This window comes from Schistocerca piceifrons, unplaced genomic scaffold, assembly GCF_021461385.2.
Source record: "Schistocerca piceifrons isolate TAMUIC-IGC-003096 unplaced genomic scaffold, iqSchPice1.1 HiC_scaffold_530, whole genome shotgun sequence".
Lineage (NCBI taxonomy): Eukaryota > Metazoa > Arthropoda > Insecta > Orthoptera > Acrididae > Schistocerca > Schistocerca piceifrons.
Genome location: NW_025728767.1, coordinates 61,609 through 80,222, shown reverse-complemented (window position 1 = coordinate 80,222; position 18,614 = coordinate 61,609). Strand labels below are relative to the sequence as shown.

At 54.6% G+C, this 18,614-nt stretch overlaps 30 non-coding genes across 30 annotated transcripts; 22 read left to right on the top strand and 8 right to left on the bottom strand.

Moving 5' to 3' along the window:
• Nucleotides 1-1,719: 1,719 nt before the first annotated feature.
• On the bottom strand, nucleotides 1,720-1,791 carry Trnaa-ugc. Its single transcript has one exon. It is a non-coding gene; the product is annotated as a tRNA-Ala (tRNA).
• A 340-nt stretch (nucleotides 1,792-2,131) lies between these two features.
• Trnag-gcc lies at nucleotides 2,132-2,202 on the top strand. The gene has a single exon. It is a non-coding gene; the product is annotated as a tRNA-Gly (tRNA).
• Nucleotides 2,203-2,577: 375 nt separating this feature from the next.
• Trnam-cau lies at nucleotides 2,578-2,650 on the top strand. The gene has a single exon. It is a non-coding gene; the product is annotated as a tRNA-Met (tRNA).
• A 573-nt stretch (nucleotides 2,651-3,223) lies between these two features.
• On the top strand, nucleotides 3,224-3,297 carry Trnai-aau. The gene has a single exon. It is a non-coding gene; the product is annotated as a tRNA-Ile (tRNA).
• Nucleotides 3,298-3,889: 592 nt separating this feature from the next.
• Nucleotides 3,890-3,961, bottom strand: Trnaa-ugc. Its single transcript has one exon. It is a non-coding gene; the product is annotated as a tRNA-Ala (tRNA).
• Nucleotides 3,962-4,301: 340 nt separating this feature from the next.
• Nucleotides 4,302-4,372, top strand: Trnag-gcc. Its single transcript has one exon. It is a non-coding gene; the product is annotated as a tRNA-Gly (tRNA).
• Nucleotides 4,373-4,747: 375 nt separating this feature from the next.
• On the top strand, nucleotides 4,748-4,820 carry Trnam-cau. The gene has a single exon. It is a non-coding gene; the product is annotated as a tRNA-Met (tRNA).
• Nucleotides 4,821-5,393: 573 nt separating this feature from the next.
• Nucleotides 5,394-5,467, top strand: Trnai-aau. The gene has a single exon. It is a non-coding gene; the product is annotated as a tRNA-Ile (tRNA).
• Nucleotides 5,468-6,059: 592 nt separating this feature from the next.
• Trnaa-ugc lies at nucleotides 6,060-6,131 on the bottom strand. The gene has a single exon. It is a non-coding gene; the product is annotated as a tRNA-Ala (tRNA).
• A 340-nt stretch (nucleotides 6,132-6,471) lies between these two features.
• Nucleotides 6,472-6,542, top strand: Trnag-gcc. The gene has a single exon. It is a non-coding gene; the product is annotated as a tRNA-Gly (tRNA).
• Nucleotides 6,543-6,917: 375 nt separating this feature from the next.
• Trnam-cau lies at nucleotides 6,918-6,990 on the top strand. Its single transcript has one exon. It is a non-coding gene; the product is annotated as a tRNA-Met (tRNA).
• A 573-nt stretch (nucleotides 6,991-7,563) lies between these two features.
• Nucleotides 7,564-7,637, top strand: Trnai-aau. Its single transcript has one exon. It is a non-coding gene; the product is annotated as a tRNA-Ile (tRNA).
• A 592-nt stretch (nucleotides 7,638-8,229) lies between these two features.
• On the bottom strand, nucleotides 8,230-8,301 carry Trnaa-ugc. Its single transcript has one exon. It is a non-coding gene; the product is annotated as a tRNA-Ala (tRNA).
• Nucleotides 8,302-8,641: 340 nt separating this feature from the next.
• Trnag-gcc lies at nucleotides 8,642-8,712 on the top strand. The gene has a single exon. It is a non-coding gene; the product is annotated as a tRNA-Gly (tRNA).
• Nucleotides 8,713-9,087: 375 nt separating this feature from the next.
• On the top strand, nucleotides 9,088-9,160 carry Trnam-cau. The gene has a single exon. It is a non-coding gene; the product is annotated as a tRNA-Met (tRNA).
• A 573-nt stretch (nucleotides 9,161-9,733) lies between these two features.
• Nucleotides 9,734-9,807, top strand: Trnai-aau. The gene has a single exon. It is a non-coding gene; the product is annotated as a tRNA-Ile (tRNA).
• Nucleotides 9,808-10,399: 592 nt separating this feature from the next.
• Trnaa-ugc lies at nucleotides 10,400-10,471 on the bottom strand. The gene has a single exon. It is a non-coding gene; the product is annotated as a tRNA-Ala (tRNA).
• A 340-nt stretch (nucleotides 10,472-10,811) lies between these two features.
• On the top strand, nucleotides 10,812-10,882 carry Trnag-gcc. The gene has a single exon. It is a non-coding gene; the product is annotated as a tRNA-Gly (tRNA).
• A 375-nt stretch (nucleotides 10,883-11,257) lies between these two features.
• Trnam-cau lies at nucleotides 11,258-11,330 on the top strand. The gene has a single exon. It is a non-coding gene; the product is annotated as a tRNA-Met (tRNA).
• Nucleotides 11,331-11,903: 573 nt separating this feature from the next.
• On the top strand, nucleotides 11,904-11,977 carry Trnai-aau. The gene has a single exon. It is a non-coding gene; the product is annotated as a tRNA-Ile (tRNA).
• A 592-nt stretch (nucleotides 11,978-12,569) lies between these two features.
• Trnaa-ugc lies at nucleotides 12,570-12,641 on the bottom strand. Its single transcript has one exon. It is a non-coding gene; the product is annotated as a tRNA-Ala (tRNA).
• A 340-nt stretch (nucleotides 12,642-12,981) lies between these two features.
• On the top strand, nucleotides 12,982-13,052 carry Trnag-gcc. The gene has a single exon. It is a non-coding gene; the product is annotated as a tRNA-Gly (tRNA).
• A 375-nt stretch (nucleotides 13,053-13,427) lies between these two features.
• Trnam-cau lies at nucleotides 13,428-13,500 on the top strand. Its single transcript has one exon. It is a non-coding gene; the product is annotated as a tRNA-Met (tRNA).
• Nucleotides 13,501-14,073: 573 nt separating this feature from the next.
• Nucleotides 14,074-14,147, top strand: Trnai-aau. The gene has a single exon. It is a non-coding gene; the product is annotated as a tRNA-Ile (tRNA).
• A 592-nt stretch (nucleotides 14,148-14,739) lies between these two features.
• On the bottom strand, nucleotides 14,740-14,811 carry Trnaa-ugc. Its single transcript has one exon. It is a non-coding gene; the product is annotated as a tRNA-Ala (tRNA).
• A 340-nt stretch (nucleotides 14,812-15,151) lies between these two features.
• Trnag-gcc lies at nucleotides 15,152-15,222 on the top strand. Its single transcript has one exon. It is a non-coding gene; the product is annotated as a tRNA-Gly (tRNA).
• Nucleotides 15,223-16,242: 1,020 nt separating this feature from the next.
• Trnai-aau lies at nucleotides 16,243-16,316 on the top strand. Its single transcript has one exon. It is a non-coding gene; the product is annotated as a tRNA-Ile (tRNA).
• A 592-nt stretch (nucleotides 16,317-16,908) lies between these two features.
• On the bottom strand, nucleotides 16,909-16,980 carry Trnaa-ugc. Its single transcript has one exon. It is a non-coding gene; the product is annotated as a tRNA-Ala (tRNA).
• Nucleotides 16,981-17,320: 340 nt separating this feature from the next.
• Nucleotides 17,321-17,391, top strand: Trnag-gcc. Its single transcript has one exon. It is a non-coding gene; the product is annotated as a tRNA-Gly (tRNA).
• Nucleotides 17,392-18,411: 1,020 nt separating this feature from the next.
• On the top strand, nucleotides 18,412-18,485 carry Trnai-aau. The gene has a single exon. It is a non-coding gene; the product is annotated as a tRNA-Ile (tRNA).
• Nucleotides 18,486-18,614: the final 129 nt, after the last annotated feature.

Below are 18,614 nucleotides of genomic sequence, written 5' to 3'. Positions count from 1 at the left end.
AGAGACAGTTTCCTCACATACACTGGACTGCTATCTGGCAAAACATCAATTTAAAAGTTTTATCTTCTGACATAAGAACAGCATGGTACAAAGCCGTTAATAATATCATTAGCACCAACGAAAGATTATATGAAATTGGCCTCAGTGACACCAATCTATGTCAACGATGTCGACTAGTGGACACAATTATCCATCGATACACTTGCGGCGGCAATATACATATCTGGAATTGGCTCAAGGTGCAAATAGCTCTCATTACAAGGTCTTCACCTCAGTACATCTCGCTGTCAGTGCTGCACAGACCACAAGACCGTTATTTTCCAGAGACGAAGAATAATGCCGTCTATTGGCTCCTAGGAAATTATGTAACTTACGTAACTCATGACGCTGGAACTGACACCGTTACAGATTTCAAGATATACTTACAGTGCAAATACCACAAAATACGTACGTATGCAAACCACAAGAAGCAATATGGTAATATGCTACAAATTATATTTGATAGAATGGGGATAGGCTAAACACCATCAACCTAAAGCACACAGTATTGAGTGACTATATTACTATGTGCAGAATTTTTGTCTGTTTCATTTCTTATACATTCATTTTTGTTGATTTTCCACTATGACAAAATGGTCAAAAACGACAACAAATAAAATATTTAAAAAAATTAAAAAAAAATGAAGGCAGGAACAACAAGTAGAAGATTGAGTTATATTTTTCATTTTATGCACATGGAGAGGCATTACTTATTTCACGAACGTATTCCTTTCATTTAATCATGATAATATAAAAAACCATTAAAAAAAAGGAAACAATAATTAAAAAAAATTAAAAACAAAAAAAATTAAAAAAATTGAAAAAAACAAAAAAAATAAATTTGCTAAAGTGGGCAGTTGTATTTTTGGATCATAGGAGCGACAAGGTCGAAAATCAGTGATGGGTATGGTGGAGACATTGTGGCCAGGCCTCAGATTATTCTTGACCCCTGCCCACTTTGCCTCCTTCTGCCTATTACTTATAAAAAATTTAAAAAAATAAAAAAAAAAAAAAAAAAAAAAAAAAAAGTTGGTTAGAGCGACATGCTAATAACGCGAAGGTCGTGGGTTCGATCCCCCCACGGGCCAGTAGGCTTTTACTACTACGAAAAGGCAGCGCCGATTTCAGCTGGCGAGTGTGATGACCAAAAGATCATCGCCCTGCGTGGACGTTGGCAGAGGATCCGAACCCGACTCGTCGGGAAGCGCTGCAGCATTCGCTCGGCAATGGTCACAATATGTTGAATACGCTGGTTCTCATACGGCAAAGAGAAAATGAAAGAAAATGCCCGATTGCCGACGTGTAACAACTTTGGCCCTTGTCAGTGCTTGGGCGGGTGACCGCATGGGAACACAGGGTACTGTTGGCAATTTTGCTTCCTATTTTTCTTTCTCCTTTGTTTTCGCAGCTGCAGACCGATTCAGTGAGGGAGACGCCACCGTGAAATGAAGGGGCGTGCTGTGTGTCCACCGCCTCGCCTCTCCCTGCCTCTCTCAGTCGTTTCTCGTGCTTGTCGTTTTGATATAGGCCGACTGGAGAGCGTCAGCTCTCGCGTCAGCTGAGCAAAGTCGAGACAAGTCGAGACACACTGTAGGCTGGTCTGCAGCGAGTAAGAGGGAGAAAGAACATTAATTTAACGGCGCGTGGCAAAAGTACTCATACGCAAAGCTGAAAGCCTGCTGCGGTGGCCGGGAATCGAACCCGGATCAACTGCTTGCAAGGCACCTATGCTGACCTTTACACCACCACCGCACAACCGGGCGCCCCCACGCCGCGCTGTGTCGGCTTCCCGCCAGTCGGCAGCGGCCGAAGGTGATCGTAGCCCTAGGCGCATTACGAGGTAGGCTAGGGGAGCACATGCAGATGCATTCGCACGGCGTATCCATGCACATTTCGCACCCTTTGGCAAGAGTCGGCGCCGGCGACGCAAGAGGACGCAGAGGACGGCGTTCTGGCGGCATTTTTAGGCGGTACAGTGCAGGATTCAGCGTCTGCAGCATTTTATCGACAGAATGCTACGGCGCTTGACGGCAGTCCCACGTTATCTCGAGACATCTGCTGGGGAAGCAGCGAAAGGTTGCTACTGGTCTGAGCATCGGTGGTTAAGTGGTAGAATGCTCGCCTGCCACGCGGGCGGCCCGGGTTCGATTCCCGGCCGATGCATCGTTTTGCTTTTCCCGCGGTGCCGTGTGGCTTGCGCGCTTGAGATGCACGATCCACAAGAATGTATAGCGGGATTCCCTTGAGAAGAACCGAGAACGCAGCACGTGCGGTTCCCCACTCGGACGCTCGCGTCATGTTCTGCGGACTGGCGTCGGCCTGGCCTCACAAGTTGCTGTGTCCAGGTGCCTCCGAGGCAATGAACTTGAACGACGGGGAGTACTGCCCATCGTTGCAAAAGCTGCAGCACCACCACAATCAACTGGGCCGGCAATGCACGTGTAGCAACAGAACACGTTATCCACCAAGTAGAGTATCTCTGCGTCTAACAATGGGTACGCTACTTGCCCAGTTCCCAGGACCAACGGTCCGCCCCGTGCCTCGGTAGCGCAGTAGTCAGCGCGTAAGTCTCATAATTTTAAGGTCGTGAGTTCGATCCTCATCCGGGGCATTTAATTTTCTGTGACTCACGGTGGTGCTGTCGCTAGGGCTCGAACTTATTTCTTGTTTGTTATCCACAACGTTTCAACGCTTCAGAGAGAAAATTTACACTTCCTGTTATTGATACTGACAGCTTTCCTTTTCCTCTTCTCCCAGTAGAGCATGAAGCCAAAAGCATTGCTCTGAGACTTTTGAGGTCCGCGCCTTGCCAGCCGGTATGCGCAATGACGTTCGCAAAGAGAGAAGGGTGCCGACACGGGCCTCGGCACGAAATGTGCGAGAGACCATCCGATCCGTCGAACGGACGCCCAAATCCGGTGAGATCTAGTGGCTAGGATGCCTGGCTATCACCCCGGAGGCCCGGGCTCGATTGCCGGTACCGGAACGGAATTTTTTCCACACGAATCGTCTCAAGTTTCAGCAGTGCGTGCTGCCGTTTCCCGTCCTGCTCGCAGTACAGCTACTGTTTCGTGACCGCCAGCAGAACATATACGGGCGAAGCAGACACACGGTGACCCTAGAAGTGGCGTGTGGCTTCATGCCACGTGTTTCCAGCGTAGGGCTGAGCAACGGTCGGCGTGGAGGCCCGTTAGCTCAGTTGGTTAGAGCGTCGTGCTAATAACGCGAAGGTCGTGGGTTCGATCCCCCCACGGGCCAGTAGGCTTTTACTACTACGAAAAGGCAGCGCCGATTTCAGCTGGCGAGTGTGATGACCAAAAGATCATCGCCCTGCGTGGACGTTGGCAGAGGATCCGAACCCGACTCGTCGGGAAGCGCTGCAGCATTCGCTCGGCAATGGTCACAATATGTTGAATACGCTGGTTCTCATACGGCAAAGAGAAAATGAAAGAAAATGCCCGATTGGCGACGTGTAACAACTTTGGCCCTTGTCAGTGCTTGGGCGGGTGACCGCATGGGAACACAGGGTACTGTTGGCAATTTTGCTTCCTATTTTTCTTTCTCCTTTGTTTTCGCAGCTGCAGACCGATTCAGTGAGGGAGACGCCACCGTGAAATGAAGGGGCGTGCTGTGTGTCCACCGCCTCGCCTCTCCCTGCCTCTCTCAGTCGTTTCTCGTGCTTGTCGTTTTGATATAGGCCGACTGGAGAGCGTCAGCTCTCGCGTCAGCTGAGCAAAGTCGAGACAAGTCGAGACACACTGTAGGCTGGTCTGCAGCGAGTAAGAGGGAGAAAGAACATTAATTTAACGGCGCGTGGCAAAAGTACTCATACGCAAAGCTGAAAGCCTGCTGCGGTGGCCGGGAATCGAACCCGGATCAACTGCTTGCAAGGCACCTATGCTGACCTTTACACCACCACCGCACAACCGGGCGCCCCCACGCCGCGCTGTGTCGGCTTCCCGCCAGTCGGCAGCGGCCGAAGGTGATCGTAGCCCTAGGCGCATTACGAGGTAGGCTAGGGGAGCACATGCAGATGCATTCGCACGGCGTATCCATGCACATTTCGCACCCTTTGGCAAGAGTCGGCGCCGGCGACGCAAGAGGACGCAGAGGACGGCGTTCTGGCGGCATTTTTAGGCGGTACAGTGCAGGATTCAGCGTCTGCAGCATTTTATCGACAGAATGCTACGGCGCTTGACGGCAGTCCCACGTTATCTCGAGACATCTGCTGGGGAAGCAGCGAAAGGTTGCTACTGGTCTGAGCATCGGTGGTTAAGTGGTAGAATGCTCGCCTGCCACGCGGGCGGCCCGGGTTCGATTCCCGGCCGATGCATCGTTTTGCTTTTCCCGCGGTGCCGTGTGGCTTGCGCGCTTGAGATGCACGATCCACAAGAATGTATAGCGGGATTCCCTTGAGAAGAACCGAGAACGCAGCACGTGCGGTTCCCCACTCGGACGCTCGCGTCATGTTCTGCGGACTGGCGTCGGCCTGGCCTCACAAGTTGCTGTGTCCAGGTGCCTCCGAGGCAATGAACTTGAACGACGGGGAGTACTGCCCATCGTTGCAAAAGCTGCAGCACCACCACAATCAACTGGGCCGGCAATGCACGTGTAGCAACAGAACACGTTATCCACCAAGTAGAGTATCTCTGCGTCTAACAATGGGTACGCTACTTGCCCAGTTCCCAGGAGCAACGGTCCGCCCCGTGCCTCGGTAGCGCAGTAGTCAGCGCGTAAGTCTCATAATTTTAAGGTCGTGAGTTCGATCCTCATCCGGGGCATTTAATTTTCTGTGACTCACGGTGGTGCTGTCGCTAGGGCTCGAACTTATTTCTTGTTTGTTATCCACAACGTTTCAACGCTTCAGAGAGAAAATTTACACTTCCTGTTATTGATACTGACAGCTTTCCTTTTCCTCTTCTCCCAGTAGAGCATGAAGCCAAAAGCATTGCTCTGAGACTTTTGAGGTCCGCGCCTTGCCAGCCGGTATGCGCAATGACGTTCGCAAAGAGAGAAGGGTGCCGACACGGGCCTCGGCACGAAATGTGCGAGAGACCATCCGATCCGTCGAACGGACGCCCAAATCCGGTGAGATCTAGTGGCTAGGATGCCTGGCTATCACCCCGGAGGCCCGGGCTCGATTGCCGGTACCGGAACGGAATTTTTTCCACACGAATCGTCTCAAGTTTCAGCAGTGCGTGCTGCCGTTTCCCGTCCTGCTCGCAGTACAGCTACTGTTTCGTGACCGCCAGCAGAACATATACGGGCGAAGCAGACACACGGTGACCCTAGAAGTGGCGTGTGGCTTCATGCCACGTGTTTCCAGCGTAGGGCTGAGCAACCGTCGGCGTGGAGGCCCGTTAGCTCAGTTGGTTAGAGCGTCGTGCTAATAACGCGAAGGTCGTGGGTTCGATCCCCCCACGGGCCAGTAGGCTTTTACTACTACGAAAAGGCAGCGCCGATTTCAGCTGGCGAGTGTGATGACCAAAAGATCATCGCCCTGCGTGGACGTTGGCAGAGGATCCGAACCCGACTCGTCGGGAAGCGCTGCAGCATTCGCTCGGCAATGGTCACAATATGTTGAATACGCTGGTTCTCATACGGCAAAGAGAAAATGAAAGAAAATGCCCGATTGCCGACGTGTAACAACTTTGGCCCTTGTCAGTGCTTGGGCGGGTGACCGCATGGGAACACAGGGTACTGTTGGCAATTTTGCTTCCTATTTTTCTTTCTCCTTTGTTTTCGCAGCTGCAGACCGATTCAGTGAGGGAGACGCCACCGTGAAATGAAGGGGCGTGCTGTGTGTCCACCGCCTCGCCTCTCCCTGCCTCTCTCAGTCGTTTCTCGTGCTTGTCGTTTTGATATAGGCCGACTGGAGAGCGTCAGCTCTCGCGTCAGCTGAGCAAAGTCGAGACAAGTCGAGACACACTGTAGGCTGGTCTGCAGCGAGTAAGAGGGAGAAAGAACATTAATTTAACGGCGCGTGGCAAAAGTACTCATACGCAAAGCTGAAAGCCTGCTGCGGTGGCCGGGAATCGAACCCGGATCAACTGCTTGCAAGGCACCTATGCTGACCTTTACACCACCACCGCACAACCGGGCGCCCCCACGCCGCGCTGTGTCGGCTTCCCGCCAGTCGGCAGCGGCCGAAGGTGATCGTAGCCCTAGGCGCATTACGAGGTAGGCTAGGGGAGCACATGCAGATGCATTCGCACGGCGTATCCATGCACATTTCGCACCCTTTGGCAAGAGTCGGCGCCGGCGACGCAAGAGGACGCAGAGGACGGCGTTCTGGCGGCATTTTTAGGCGGTACAGTGCAGGATTCAGCGTCTGCAGCATTTTATCGACAGAATGCTACGGCGCTTGACGGCAGTCCCACGTTATCTCGAGACATCTGCTGGGGAAGCAGCGAAAGGTTGCTACTGGTCTGAGCATCGGTGGTTAAGTGGTAGAATGCTCGCCTGCCACGCGGGCGGCCCGGGTTCGATTCCCGGCCGATGCATCGTTTTGCTTTTCCCGCGGTGCCGTGTGGCTTGCGCGCTTGAGATGCACGATCCACAAGAATGTATAGCGGGATTCCCTTGAGAAGAACCGAGAACGCAGCACGTGCGGTTCCCCACTCGGACGCTCGCGTCATGTTCTGCGGACTGGCGTCGGCCTGGCCTCACAAGTTGCTGTGTCCAGGTGCCTCCGAGGCAATGAACTTGAACGACGGGGAGTACTGCCCATCGTTGCAAAAGCTGCAGCACCACCACAATCAACTGGGCCGGCAATGCACGTGTAGCAACAGAACACGTTATCCACCAAGTAGAGTATCTCTGCGTCTAACAATGGGTACGCTACTTGCCCAGTTCCCAGGAGCAACGGTCCGCCCCGTGCCTCGGTAGCGCAGTAGTCAGCGCGTAAGTCTCATAATTTTAAGGTCGTGAGTTCGATCCTCATCCGGGGCATTTAATTTTCTGTGACTCACGGTGGTGCTGTCGCTAGGGCTCGAACTTATTTCTTGTTTGTTATCCACAACGTTTCAACGCTTCAGAGAGAAAATTTACACTTCCTGTTATTGATACTGACAGCTTTCCTTTTCCTCTTCTCCCAGTAGAGCATGAAGCCAAAAGCATTGCTCTGAGACTTTTGAGGTCCGCGCCTTGCCAGCCGGTATGCGCAATGACGTTCGCAAAGAGAGAAGGGTGCCGACACGGGCCTCGGCACGAAATGTGCGAGAGACCATCCGATCCGTCGAACGGACGCCCAAATCCGGTGAGATCTAGTGGCTAGGATGCCTGGCTATCACCCCGGAGGCCCGGGCTCGATTGCCGGTACCGGAACGGAATTTTTTCCACACGAATCGTCTCAAGTTTCAGCAGTGCGTGCTGCCGTTTCCCGTCCTGCTCGCAGTACAGCTACTGTTTCGTGACCGCCAGCAGAACATATACGGGCGAAGCAGACACACGGTGACCCTAGAAGTGGCGTGTGGCTTCATGCCACGTGTTTCCAGCGTAGGGCTGAGCAACGGTCGGCGTGGAGGCCCGTTAGCTCAGTTGGTTAGAGCGTCGTGCTAATAACGCGAAGGTCGTGGGTTCGATCCCCCCACGGGCCAGTAGGCTTTTACTACTACGAAAAGGCAGCGCCGATTTCAGCTGGCGAGTGTGATGACCAAAAGATCATCGCCCTGCGTGGACGTTGGCAGAGGATCCGAACCCGACTCGTCGGGAAGCGCTGCAGCATTCGCTCGGCAATGGTCACAATATGTTGAATACGCTGGTTCTCATACGGCAAAGAGAAAATGAAAGAAAATGCCCGATTGCCGACGTGTAACAACTTTGGCCCTTGTCAGTGCTTGGGCGGGTGACCGCATGGGAACACAGGGTACTGTTGGCAATTTTGCTTCCTATTTTTCTTTCTCCTTTGTTTTCGCAGCTGCAGACCGATTCAGTGAGGGAGACGCCACCGTGAAATGAAGGGGCGTGCTGTGTGTCCACCGCCTCGCCTCTCCCTGCCTCTCTCAGTCGTTTCTCGTGCTTGTCGTTTTGATATAGGCCGACTGGAGAGCGTCAGCTCTCGCGTCAGCTGAGCAAAGTCGAGACAAGTCGAGACACACTGTAGGCTGGTCTGCAGCGAGTAAGAGGGAGAAAGAACATTAATTTAACGGCGCGTGGCAAAAGTACTCATACGCAAAGCTGAAAGCCTGCTGCGGTGGCCGGGAATCGAACCCGGATCAACTGCTTGCAAGGCAACTATGCTGACCTTTACACCACCACCGCACAACCGGGCGCCCCCACGCCGCGCTGTGTCGGCTTCCCGCCAGTCGGCAGCGGCCGAAGGTGATCGTAGCCCTAGGCGCATTACGAGGTAGGCTAGGGGAGCACATGCAGATGCATTCGCACGGCGTATCCATGCACATTTCGCACCCTTTGGCAAGAGTCGGCGCCGGCGACGCAAGAGGACGCAGAGGACGGCGTTCTGGCGGCATTTTTAGGCGGTACAGTGCAGGATTCAGCGTCTGCAGCATTTTATCGACAGAATGCTACGGCGCGTGACGGCAGTCACACGTTATCTCGAGACATCTGCTGGGGAAGCAGCGAAAGGTTGCTACTGGTCTGAGCATCGGTGGTTAAGTGGTAGAATGCTCGCCTGCCACGCGGGCGGCCCGGGTTCGATTCCCGGCCGATGCATCGTTTTGCTTTTCCCGCGGTGCCGTGTGGCTTGCGCGCTTGAGATGCACGATCCACAAGAATGTATAGCGGGATTCCCTTGAGAAGAACCGAGAACGCAGCACGTGCGGTTCCCCACTCGGACGCTCGCGTCATGTTCTGCGGACTGGCGTCGGCCTGGCCTCACAAGTTGCTGTGTCCAGGTGCCTCCGAGGCAATGAACTTGAACGACGGGGAGTACTGCCCATCGTTGCAAAAGCTGCAGCACCACCACAATCAACTGGGCCGGCAATGCACGTGTAGCAACAGAACACGTTATCCACCAAGTAGAGTATCTCTGCGTCTAACAATGGGTACGCTACTTGCCCAGTTCCCAGGACCAACGGTCCGCCCCGTGCCTCGGTAGCGCAGTAGTCAGCGCGTAAGTCTCATAATTTTAAGGTCGTGAGTTCGATCCTCATCCGGGGCATTTAATTTTCTGTGACTCACGGTGGTGCTGTCGCTAGGGCTCGAACTTATTTCTTGTTTGTTATCCACAACGTTTCAACGCTTCAGAGAGAAAATTTACACTTCCTGTTATTGATACTGACAGCTTTCCTTTTCCTCTTCTCCCAGTAGAGCATGAAGCCAAAAGCATTGCTCTGAGACTTTTGAGGTGCGCGCCTTGCCAGCCGGTATGCGCAATGACGTTCGCAAAGAGAGAAGGGTGCCGACACGGGCCTCGGCACGAAATGTGCGAGAGACCATCCGATCCGTCGAACGGACGCCCAAATCCGGTGAGATCTAGTGGCTAGGATGCCTGGCTATCACCCCGGAGGCCCGGGCTCGATTGCCGGTACCGGAACGGAATTTTTTCCACACGAATCGTCTCAAGTTTCAGCAGTGCGTGCTGCCGTTTCCCGTCCTGCTCGCAGTACAGCTACTGTTTCGTGACCGCCAGCAGAACATATACGGGCGAAGCAGACACACGGTGACCCTAGAAGTGGCGTGTGGCTTCATGCCACGTGTTTCCAGCGTAGGGCTGAGCAACCGTCGGCGTGGAGGCCCGTTAGCTCAGTTGGTTAGAGCGTCGTGCTAATAACGCGAAGGTCGTGGGTTCGATCCCCCCACGGGCCAGTAGGCTTTTACTACTACGAAAAGGCAGCGCCGATTTCAGCTGGCGAGTGTGATGACCAAAAGATCATCGCCCTGCGTGGACGTTGGCAGAGGATCCGAACCCGACTCGTCGGGAAGCGCTGCAGCATTCGCTCGGCAATGGTCACAATATGTTGAATACGCTGGTTCTCATACGGCAAAGAGAAAATGAAAGAAAATGCCCGATTGCCGACGTGTAACAACTTTGGCCCTTGTCAGTGCTTGGGCGGGTGACCGCATGGGAACACAGGGTACTGTTGGCAATTTTGCTTCCTATTTTTCTTTCTCCTTTGTTTTCGCAGCTGCAGACCGATTCAGTGAGGGAGACGCCACCGTGAAATGAAGGGGCGTGCTGTGTGTCCACCGCCTCGCCTCTCCCTGCCTCTCTCAGTCGTTTCTCGTGCTTGTCGTTTTGATATAGGCCGACTGGAGAGCGTCAGCTCTCGCGTCAGCTGAGCAAAGTCGAGACAAGTCGAGACACACTGTAGGCTGGTCTGCAGCGAGTAAGAGGGAGAAAGAACATTAATTTAACGGCGCGTGGCAAAAGTACTCATACGCAAAGCTGAAAGCCTGCTGCGGTGGCCGGGAATCGAACCCGGATCAACTGCTTGCAAGGCAACTATGCTGACCTTTACACCACCACCGCACAACCGGGCGCCCCCACGCCGCGCTGTGTCGGCTTCCCGCCAGTCGGCAGCGGCCGAAGGTGATCGTAGCCCTAGGCGCATTACGAGGTAGGCTAGGGGAGCACATGCAGATGCATTCGCACGGCGTATCCATGCACATTTCGCACCCTTTGGCAAGAGTCGGCGCCGGCGACGCAAGAGGACGCAGAGGACGGCGTTCTGGCGGCATTTTTAGGCGGTACAGTGCAGGATTCAGCGTCTGCAGCATTTTATCGACAGAATGCTACGGCGCGTGACGGCAGTCACACGTTATCTCGAGACATCTGCTGGGGAAGCAGCGAAAGGTTGCTACTGGTCTGAGCATCGGTGGTTAAGTGGTAGAATGCTCGCCTGCCACGCGGGCGGCCCGGGTTCGATTCCCGGCCGATGCATCGTTTTGCTTTTCCCGCGGTGCCGTGTGGCTTGCGCGCTTGAGATGCACGATCCACAAGAATGTATAGCGGGATTCCCTTGAGAAGAACCGAGAACGCAGCACGTGCGGTTCCCCACTCGGACGCTCGCGTCATGTTCTGCGGACTGGCGTCGGCCTGGCCTCACAAGTTGCTGTGTCCAGGTGCCTCCGAGGCAATGAACTTGAACGACGGGGAGTACTGCCCATCGTTGCAAAAGCTGCAGCACCACCACAATCAACTGGGCCGGCAATGCACGTGTAGCAACAGAACACGTTATCCACCAAGTAGAGTATCTCTGCGTCTAACAATGGGTACGCTACTTGCCCAGTTCCCAGGACCAACGGTCCGCCCCGTGCCTCGGTAGCGCAGTAGTCAGCGCGTAAGTCTCATAATTTTAAGGTCGTGAGTTCGATCCTCATCCGGGGCATTTAATTTTCTGTGACTCACGGTGGTGCTGTCGCTAGGGCTCGAACTTATTTCTTGTTTGTTATCCACAACGTTTCAACGCTTCAGAGAGAAAATTTACACTTCCTGTTATTGATACTGACAGCTTTCCTTTTCCTCTTCTCCCAGTAGAGCATGAAGCCAAAAGCATTGCTCTGAGACTTTTGAGGTGCGCGCCTTGCCAGCCGGTATGCGCAATGACGTTCGCAAAGAGAGAAGGGTGCCGACACGGGCCTCGGCACGAAATGTGCGAGAGACCATCCGATCCGTCGAACGGACGCCCAAATCCGGTGAGATCTAGTGGCTAGGATGCCTGGCTATCACCCCGGAGGCCCGGGCTCGATTGCCGGTACCGGAACGGAATTTTTTCCACACGAATCGTCTCAAGTTTCAGCAGTGCGTGCTGCCGTTTCCCGTCCTGCTCGCAGTACAGCTACTGTTTCGTGACCGCCAGCAGAACATATACGGGCGAAGCAGACACACGGTGACCCTAGAAGTGGCGTGTGGCTTCATGCCACGTGTTTCCAGCGTAGGGCTGAGCAACCGTCGGCGTGGAGGCCCGTTAGCTCAGTTGGTTAGAGCGTCGTGCTAATAACGCGAAGGTCGTGGGTTCGATCCCCCCACGGGCCAGTAGGCTTTTACTACTACGAAAAGGCAGCGCCGATTTCAGCTGGCGAGTGTGATGACCAAAAGATCATCGCCCTGCGTGGACGTTGGCAGAGGATCCGAACCCGACTCGTCGGGAAGCGCTGCAGCATTCGCTCGGCAATGGTCACAATATGTTGAATACGCTGGTTCTCATACGGCAAAGAGAAAATGAAAGAAAATGCCCGATTGCCGACGTGTAACAACTTTGGCCCTTGTCAGTGCTTGGGCGGGTGACCGCATGGGAACACAGGGTACTGTTGGCAATTTTGCTTCCTATTTTTCTTTCTCCTTTGTTTTCGCAGCTGCAGACCGATTCAGTGAGGGAGACGCCACCGTGAAATGAAGGGGCGTGCTGTGTGTCCACCGCCTCGCCTCTCCCTGCCTCTCTCAGTCGTTTCTCGTGCTTGTCGTTTTGATATAGGCCGACTGGAGAGCGTCAGCTCTCGCGTCAGCTGAGCAAAGTCGAGACAAGTCGAGACACACTGTAGGCTGGTCTGCAGCGAGTAAGAGGGAGAAAGAACATTAATTTAACGGCGCGTGGCAAAAGTACTCATACGCAAAGCTGAAAGCCTGCTGCGGTGGCCGGGAATCGAACCCGGATCAACTGCTTGCAAGGCACCTATGCTGACCTTTACACCACCACCGCACAACCGGGCGCCCCCACGCCGCGCTGTGTCGGCTTCCCGCCAGTCGGCAGCGGCCGAAGGTGATCGTAGCCCTAGGCGCATTACGAGGTAGGCTAGGGGAGCACATGCAGATGCATTCGCACGGCGTATCCATGCACATTTCGCACCCTTTGGCAAGAGTCGGCGCCGGCGACGCAAGAGGACGCAGAGGACGGCGTTCTGGCGGCATTTTTAGGCGGTACAGTGCAGGATTCAGCGTCTGCAGCATTTTATCGACAGAATGCTACGGCGCTTGACGGCAGTCCCACGTTATCTCGAGACATCTGCTGGGGAAGCAGCGAAAGGTTGCTACTGGTCTGAGCATCGGTGGTTCAGTGGTAGAATGCTCGCCTGCCACGCGGGCGGCCCGGGTTCGATTCCCGGCCGATGCATCGTTTTGCTTTTCCCGCGGTGCCGTGTGGCTTGCGCGCTTGAGATGCACGATCCACAAGAATGTATAGCGGGATTCCCTTGAGAAGAACCGAGAACGCAGCACGTGCGGTTCCCCACTCGGACGCTCGCGTCATGTTCTGCGGACTGGCGTCGGCCTGGCCTCACAAGTTGCTGTGTCCAGGTGCCTCCGAGGCAATGAACTTGAACGACGGGGAGTACTGCCCATCGTTGCAAAAGCTGCAGCACCACCACAATCAACTGGGCCGGCAATGCACGTGTAGCAACAGAACACGTTATCCACCAAGTAGAGTATCTCTGCGTCTAACAATGGGTACGCTACTTGCCCAGTTCCCAGGACCAACGGTCCGCCCCGTGCCTCGGTAGCGCAGTAGTCAGCGCGTAAGTCTCATAATTTTAAGGTCGTGAGTTCGATCCTCATCCGGGGCATTTAATTTTCTGTGACTCACGGTGGTGCTGTCGCTAGGGCTCGAACTTATTTCTTGTTTGTTATCCACAACGTTTCAACGCTTCAGAGAGAAAATTTACACTTCCTGTTATTGATACTGACAGCTTTCCTTTTCCTCTTCTCCCAGTAGAGCATGAAGCCAAAAGCATTGCTCTGAGACTTTTGAGGTGCGCGCCTTGCCAGCCGGTATGCGCAATGACGTTCGCAAAGAGAGAAGGGTGCCGACACGGGCCTCGGCACGAAATGTGCGAGAGACCATCCGATCCGTCGAACGGACGCCCAAATCCGGTGAGATCTAGTGGCTAGGATGCCTGGCTATCACCCCGGAGGCCCGGGCTCGATTGCCGGTACCGGAACGGAATTTTTTCCACACGAATCGTCTCAAGTTTCAGCAGTGCGTGCTGCCGTTTCCCGTCCTGCTCGCAGTACAGCTACTGTTTCGTGACCGCCAGCAGAACATATACGGGCGAAGCAGACACACGGTGACCCTAGAAGTGGCGTGTGGCTTCATGCCACGTGTTTCCAGCGTAGGGCTGAGCAACCGTCGGCGTGGAGGCCCGTTAGCTCAGTTGGTTAGAGCGTCGTGCTAATAACGCGAAGGTCGTGGGTTCGATCCCCCCACGGGCCAGTAGGCTTTTACTACTACGAAAAGGCAGCGCCGATTTCAGCTGGCGAGTGTGATGACCAAAAGATCATCGCCCTGCGTGGACGTTGGCAGAGGATCCGAACCCGACTCGTCGGGAAGCGCTGCAGCATTCGCTCGGCAATGGTCACAATATGTTGAATACGCTGGTTCTCATACGGCAAAGAGAAAATGAAAGAAAATGCCCGATTGCCGACGTGTAACAACTTTGGCCCTTGTCAGTGCTTGGGCGGGTGACCGCATGGGAACACAGGGTACTGTTGGCAATTTTGCTTCCTATTTTTCTTTCTCCTTTGTTTTCGCAGCTGCAGACCGATTCAGTGAGGGAGACGCCACCGTGAAATGAAGGGGCGTGCTGTGTGTCCACCGCCTCGCCTCTCCCTGCCTCTCTCAGTCGTTTCTCGTGCTTGTCGTTTTGATATAGGCCGACTGGAGAGCGTCAGCTCTCGCGTCAGCTGAGCAAAGTCGAGACAAGTCGAGACACACTGTAGGCTGGTCTGCAGCGAGTAAGAGGGAGAAAGAACATTAATTTAACGGCGCGTGGCAAAAGTACTCATACGCAAAGCTGAAAGCCTGCTGCGGTGGCCGGGAATCGAACCCGGATCAACTGCTTGCAAGGCACCTATGCTGACCTTTACACCACCACCGCACAACCGGGCGCCCCCACGCCGCGCTGTGTCGGCTTCCCGCCAGTCGGCAGCGGCCGAAGGTGATCGTAGCCCTAGGCGCATTACGAGGTAGGCTAGGGGAGCACATGCAGATGCATTCGCACGGCGTATCCATGCACATTTCGCACCCTTTGGCAAGAGTCGGCGCCGGCGACGCAAGAGGACGCAGAGGACGGCGTTCTGGCGGCATTTTTAGGCGGTACAGTGCAGGATTCAGCGTCTGCAGCATTTTATCGACAGAATGCTACGGCGCTTGACGGCAGTCACACGTTATCTCGAGACATCTGCTGGGGAAGCAGCGAAAGGTTGCTACTGGTCTGAGCATCGGTGGTTAAGTGGTAGAATGCTCGCCTGCCACGCGGGCGGCCCGGGTTCGATTCCCGGCCGATGCATCGTTTTGCTTTTCCCGCGGTGCCGTGTGGCTTGCGCGCTTGAGATGCACGATCCACAAGAATGTATAGCGGGATTCCCTTGAGAAGAACCGAGAACGCAGCACGTGCGGTTCCCCACTCGGACGCTCGCGTCATGTTCTGCGGACTGGCGTCGGCCTGGCCTCACAAGTTGCTGTGTCCAGGTGCCTCCGAGGCAATGAACTTGAACGACGGTGAGTACTGCCCATCGTTGCAAAAGCTGCAGCACCACCACAATCAACTGGGCCGGCAATGCACGTGTAGCAACAGAACACGTTATCCACCAAGTAGAGTATCTCTGCGTCTAACAATGGGTACGCTACTTGCCCAGTTCCCAGGACCAACGGTCCGCCCCGTGCCTCGGTAGCGCAGTAGTCAGCGCGTAAGTCTCATAATTTTAAGGTCGTGAGTTCGATCCTCACCGGGGCATTTAATTTTCTGTGACTCACGGTGGTGCTGTCGCTAGGGCTCGAACTTATTTCTTGTTTGTTATCCACAACGTCTCAACGCTTCAGAGAGAAAATTTACACTTCCTGTTATTGATACTGACAGCTTTCCTTTTCCTCTTCTCCCAGTAGAGCATGAAGCCAAAAGCATTGCTCTGAGACTTTTGAGGTGCGCGCCTTGCCAGCCGGTATGCGCAATGACGTTCGCAAAGAGAGAAGGGTGCCGACACGGGCCTCGGCACGAAATGTGCGAGAGACCATCCGATCCGTCGAACGGACGCCCAAATCCGGTGAGATCTAGTGGCTAGGATGCCTGGCTATCACCCCGGAGGCCCGGGCTCGATTGCCGGTACCGGAACGGAATTTTTTCCACACGAATCGTCTCAAGTTTCAGCAGTGCGTGCTGCCGTTTCCCGTCCTGCTCGCAGTACAGCTACTGTTTCGTGACCGCCAGCAGAACATATACGGGCGAAGCAGACACACGGTGACCCTAGAAGTGGCGTGTGGCTTCATGCCACGTGTTTCCAGCGTAGGGCTGAGCAACCGTCGGCGTGGAGGCCCGTTAGCTCAGTTGGTTAGAGCGTCGTGCTAATAACGCGAAGGTCGTGGGTTCGATCCCCCCACGGGCCAGTAGGCTTTTACTACTACGAAAAGGCAGCGCCGATTTCAGCTGGCGAGTGTGATGACCAAAAGATCATCGCCCTGCGTGGACGTTGGCAGAGGATCCGAACCCGACTCGTCGGGAAGCGCTGCAGCATTCGCTCGGCAATGGTCACAATATGTTGAATACGCTGGTTCTCATACGGCAAAGAGAAAATGAAAGAAAATGCCCGATTGCCGACGTGTAACAACTTTGGCCCTTGTCAGTGCTTGGGCGGGTGACCGCATGGGAACACAGGGTACTGTTGGCAATTTTGCTTCCTATTTTTCTTTCTCCTTTGTTTTCGCAGCTGCAGACCGATTCAGTGAGGGAGACGCCACCGTGAAATGAAGGGGCGTGCTGTGTGTCCACCGCCTCGCCTCTCCCTGCCTCTCTCAGTCGTTTCTCGTGCTTGTCGTTTTGATATAGGCCGACTGGAGAGCGTCAGCTCTCGCGTCAGCTGAGCAAAGTCGAGACAAGTCGAGACACACTGTAGGCTGGTCTGCAGCGAGTAAGAGGGAGAAAGAACATTAATTTAACGGCGCGTGGCAAAAGTACTCATACGCAAAGCTGAAAGCCTGCTGCGGTGGCCGGGAATCGAACCCGGATCAACTGCTTGCAAGGCAACTATGCTGACCTTTACACCACCACCGCACAACCGGGCGCCCCCACGCCGCGCTGTGTCGGCTTCCCGCCAGTCGGCAGCGGCCGAAGGTGATCGTAGCCCTAGGCGCATTACGAGGTAGGCTAGGGGAGCACATGCAGATGCATTCGCACGGCGTATCCATGCACATTTCGCACCCTTTGGCAAGAGTCGGCGCCGGCGACGCAAGAGGACGCAGAGGACGGCGTTCTGGCGGCATTTTTAGGCGGTACAGTGCAGGATTCAGCGTCTGCAGCATTTTATCGACAGAATGCTACGGCGCTTGACGGCAGTCACACGTTATCTCGAGACATCTGCTGGGGAAGCAGCGAAAGGTTGCTACTGGTCTGAGCATCGGTGGTTAAGTGGTAGAATGCTCGCCTGCCACGCGGGCGGCCCGGGTTCGATTCCCGGCCGATGCATCGTTTTGCTTTTCCCGCGGTGCCGTGTGGCTTGCGCGCTTGAGATGCACGATCCACAAGAATGTATAGCGGGATTCCCTTGAGAAGAACCGAGAACGCAGCACGTGCGGTTCCCCACTCGGACGCTCGCGTCATGTTCTGCGGACTGGCGTCGGCCTGGCCTCACAAGTTGCTGTGTCCAGGTGCCTCCGAGGCAATGAACTTGAACGACGGTGAGTACTGCCCATCGTTGCAAAAGCTGCAGCACCACCACAATCAACTGGGCCGGCAATGCACGTGTAGCAACAGAACACGTTATCCACCAAGTAGAGTATCTCTGCGTCTAACAATGGGTACGCTACTTGCCCAGTTCCCAGGACCAACGGTCCGCCCCGTGCCTCGGTAGCGCAGTAGTCAGCGCGTAAGTCTCATAATTTTAAGGTCGTGAGTTCGATCCTCACCGGGGCATTTAATTTTCTGTGACTCACGGTGGTGCTGTCGCTAGGGCTCGAACTTATTTCTTGTTTGTTATCCACAACGTCTCAACGCTTCAGAGAGAAAATTTACACTTCCTGTTATTGATACTGACAGCTTTCCTTTTCCTCTTCTCCCAGTAGAGCATGAAGCCAAAAGCATTGCTCTGAGACTTTTGAGGTGCGCGCCTTGCCAGCCGGTATGCGCAATGACGTTCGCAAAGAGAGAAGGGTGCCGACACGGGCCTCGGCACGAAATGTGCGAGAGACCATCCGATCCGTCGAACGGACGCCCAAATCCGGTGAGATCTAGTGGCTAGGATGCCTGGCTATCACCCCGGAGGCCCGGGCTCGATTGCCGGTACCGGAACGGAATTTTTTCCACACGAATCGTCTCAAGTTTCAGCAGTGCGTGCTGCCGTTTCCCGTCCTGCTCGCAGTACAGCTACTGTTTCGTGACCGCCAGCAGAACATATACGGGCGAAGCAGACACACGGTGACCCTAGAAGTGGCGTGTGGCTTCATGCCACGTGTTTCCAGCGTAGGGCTGAGCAACCGTCGGCGTGGAGGCCCGTTAGCTCAGTTGGTTAGAGCGTCGTGCTAATAACGCGAAGGTCGTGGGTTCGATCCCCCCACGGGCCAGTAGGCTTTTACTACTACGAAAAGGCAGCGCCGATTTCAGCTGGCGAGTGTGATGACCAAAAGATCATCGCCCTGCGTGGACGTTGGCAGAGGATCCGAACCCGACTCGTCGGGAAGCGCTGCAGCATT